The following is a 4,383-nucleotide window of genomic DNA, read 5'->3' on the forward strand; positions in this document are numbered from 1 at the left end:
GAGGAAGGCTAGGGTTAGGCCGCGAATTTCGGAGGGGATCACATATTTATAGATAGAGGGAGGTAGGAGAGTCCAAATGAGGTGCGGTTTTCGGCCACGCGATCGTGGTCGAACGAGCGAGATGATGGGAGAGGTTTAGGTGGGTTTTGGGCCACTTTGGAGGGGTGTTGGGCTGCAACACACACGAGGCCTTTTCGGTCCCTCGGTTAACCGTTGGAGTATCAAACGAAGTCCAAATGGCACGAAACTTGACAGGCGGTCTACCGGTAGTAAACCAAGGCCGCATGACAAGTCTCGGTCCAATCCGAAAACTTTTAACACCCGCACACGAAAAGAGGTAGAAAGGGACACCGGGTGACATAGGAGCACCAGATTACAAAACGGACAACGGGGAAAATGCTCGGATGCATGAGACGAACATGTATGATATTAAATGCATGACACGCAAGCAATGACAAGGCAACAACAGCGAATAACTGGAGGACACCTGGCACATCGGTCTCAGGGCGTTATATGTCTATATTTGAGGGACTTTAGCGTAATTGATGTATACATGGTCAATAGTGTGTGCACTCATGGTTGATCAATTTGTTTCACAGTTTGGACTATGATATAACGATACTTTTGATCATGTGTGATATACCTTGATGTACTAGAATTACAAACCTAAGATTGGAATTTTGGAATTCGACTCCATCACTAGCTTTTGTAATTCATTTAAATGGAGGTAAAAATTTTAAGCCAGGATTTCATGATTTAAAATTCATATATCAAACCTAGAGATATACACATACGAGCATGTTCAAACTTTATAATCATCCACTTTATTCATACACATACACATACACATTTTCGCTTTTGTCATCATATTTAGGATAAACACATTTGGAATTTCATTTGAATTGGACCGTATGATGGTATTTGCTTGTAGTAGCTCAATGATCCATATTTGAATTGAATGGACAATCTAAGTTTCGAGTTGGAGACATTGATTTTCAAAACTTGCACTTTTTTGCGTGCAAAACAAACAAATGCTCGGCCATGATATCATAGTCGGCCGTACAAGAGCAGAATATAATTTCAGGTGCCAAAAGCTTTCAAACTTCCCGCTCACATTGAAATATCTCGCGCCCTAAAGTTTAGCCCTGCGATATTCCTGTTTTACCCCTGCCACATGAACGAAAAAGGGCTGCTTTGGTAACTCCATTGTATTCCCCTCTTTGCCCCCAACATTCTTCCCCAGAGCCCCCCCACAACCCCCCCCCCCCGCCCAACCATGGCAAGCCGCCGAATCTAGTCCTCCGCCGCAGCGGTGGACCGAACACCCCGACGGATCTACCTTCCGCACCTTGGAACCCCCAACTGCCAAATCACCACTTCACCGGAGCCGCTTCAGCGACTGGCTTGTCCACCGCTTCAGATCTCCTTGACTGCCATCATGGTCCACCACACCGGATCTGCTTAATCGGCACCCTCGTCCACCACAGTGTAGGCCCTTCACTGACTCCCTCGTTCGTCCCTTCGCTGGCCCTTCATACAAGCCCTCGTCCGCTGCAATAGATCCGCCTCACCGGAAGCACTGTACAACGTGCCCACCGAAGCATTCGTCCACTGCACTGGACCCGCTCCACAAACATCGTATTCAACTCCACCGGCCCTGCTTTACCGACGCTGCAGCCTCATCAGGTTATTTCGATTTGCACTCCTTCGGTTTTTCTCTTTATCATGCAACTGTTCACTTACCACAGATGAGCTTTCTTGTATGACAATAGGCGCCGCAACCATAGTACCAGAGCCGCTTCAGCGACGGCGATAGTCGGCCCAAACTCAACCTCAACACGAGCACCATCGATGATCCTTAGCTATAAAGTATGCCAATGATACCCATACACCGCCGAGAATCAGGTACTATTATCCAACGGCCAGCGCCTACGTTCACTTTCTTAGCATAAGCACCGCACCTTTGAATTTCTTCAGGGCATCATTCAGTTTTTCATGAGACGTGTTATTCTGCTTGCACCTGTAGGGCCATACTTCTGGCAGTGAACATGTTACATGTGCTAAATTACATACCAGTGCACATATAGTTAATGTGCTTTAGTTTTGTCCTAAGTATTACTGTACTTCCTGGATACACTGCCTACTATTTTACTTCTTGCATGCTATATTTATGATAATGGTGTTGTTCTGATGCCACCTGTTGGTTCCATCAGACTGCTTCATGTTCTCTATGCTTAATTACACATCAGCAAACTAGCATGTGGTTCCGCTGGTTTTTGTTCCTTTTACCCTACATTTTCTGATGCTAGCTATTACATCACTGCTCCGAGCCTCTGTTCATTACTTTTTTGTGTGTTCTTGATCTTCCCAAGTTGCATGACTAATTTGATGCTTCTATTATTTATGGAGCTGCCAACCCCATCAAGAAAAATACTTCTTCTTTTTGGGCTGGCACCTGGAACAAGCATAAAAATAGAGGGAAGCAGATATATTGTCGTGTATGCACACACCCTTCTTTCATTAGTTTAGATGAACCATTGATGATCAATTCGAACCAGTGCATGCGATTAAAATTAATTTTACCTAAATAGAGGGTGAAGAATAAACTACAACAAGTAGATTTGCAACCACGGGATGCTGACGGTGTCTTCAAAGAACATTGCAACAGCAGCGAGGGTTCGTGGCAACATATGGTAAGCCAGTGTGTTTTAGTACATGTGAAATGTAATGTGTGTGGGCTGCTTTCTTGGCTTGTGCCCTCAACCTGTAATCCTACGGAATAGCAAATAGTTCAGTTGTCTGCTTTGTTGTATTGCTTGATTCGAATGCTTGTTTGTTACTTGTTACGCTATACCTGAGTTGGCCAATATGTCAGCAGTGCCTATTGTACTATCGTAAAGAAATGCATGCCTAGTTCATTTGAGTCCTTAACTTTTCCTCTGAACTTCATCACAAGACTGTCTTCGTAGTTTATATGAGGCCACACTGTTAAGTGCTTTCTCAGATTATTTCAACTGCTTAGATGCCTTGGCAACTTAAATATAGCGGTGGCACACTCCCTTTCAACTAGGGATGTCAACTGGGTCTCGTTTAATCCCGATTAAAGTCCACTAGTGGTATGATAGTTTAAAAGAGTTTTTGTTTTTTAAGGAAAATGAACCAGGGAGCTAGCAAAAACTAACTAGATGGGACTGGCGGATGTCATTTATTTGCCACTTACATCCCTAGTTTCATCTTACCATTTTAATTTCTTTTCGGCCGATGCTGCTTCGAACCATTTAAATATAGCTTGCCATGCTCGGTAATAATTCGTATGTCATTTACCATGTAAGCTTACTGCCTAGATCATGCAATAACTATCTCTTACTTATGTCCAGCGGAAACCTTTCAGGATGTCACACTAGGACACAATGTACAACCCCAGAATCTATTTGTGGAATCAGTGCGTCATCCATGTTACCAGATGGTAGCAGTTCAGAGGCAACACCGCTGGAGAGCAGTCTGAGCATAGATATTATAGTTCTTGAGGCTCTACTAGAGGCAGAAAGAGATGGTGTGGCTGCCATGAATGAGGTAATCTCGATCTTGAAGCTGGAAATTATGCAATTAGTTGCACGCATTATGCAAGCAACCCAAGAATTGGAGGAAGTAAGAATGTTGCATTTGAAGACGGAGGAGGTCCTGCTGCTTCTGCTATCTGAAGCCCAGGGTAATCCCAGTTCTTCTTTAGATAGCAGTTGAAATTGTCATTAGATTATTGTACTTGCATGTTGTGTCATGTCTCTGAAGGGATAATGTTGTAAGACCCCCTATGTTGTCCATGTGTTGTAATGATCGGAATTTTTTAGGCGAGGTAATCCTCAGTACTTGTATGATTGACATAAGGTGGACTGTTTTTCGTGTGAGCATATTGTATTGGATGAAATAACTGTTTGACTCCAAGTGTATCCAACCTACTGAATTCGAAGATCACAGCATTTCTAAATCATAATCATATATAAAGGTAGAATAAATCTTTGTTGTGGTTTTTAAGAAATAAATAACAAAACGTAGAATTATCTGTGGATATTCGTAATCGAATAAAAATTGGATTTGGATTTAGTTGCCAGGGTCCAGGGCAAACGTGAATGCTAATTCTCCCAAGTTTTGAATGAAGCGGCTAAACACCCACTATCATTTGTGGGTTGCCCGAAGCAAGTGTTTGCGAGATGGAAATTACTGTCTACCCCTGACACTTGACATCCTTATCGACCTGATTTACACTGTTGTCGATAGGGGTAGACTAGTAACTTCAATCATAGGTGACACGACAGCCTCTGAGCCCATTCAGACACGGTGGGCGCCAAACGTGGCGGCAAACACATGATTCAAGCTCGTCCGAAG

The sequence above is a fragment of the Triticum urartu genome, chromosome 5 (assembly GCF_003073215.2).
Source record: "Triticum urartu cultivar G1812 chromosome 5, Tu2.1, whole genome shotgun sequence".
NCBI classification, from domain to species: Eukaryota; Viridiplantae; Streptophyta; class Magnoliopsida; order Poales; family Poaceae; genus Triticum; species Triticum urartu.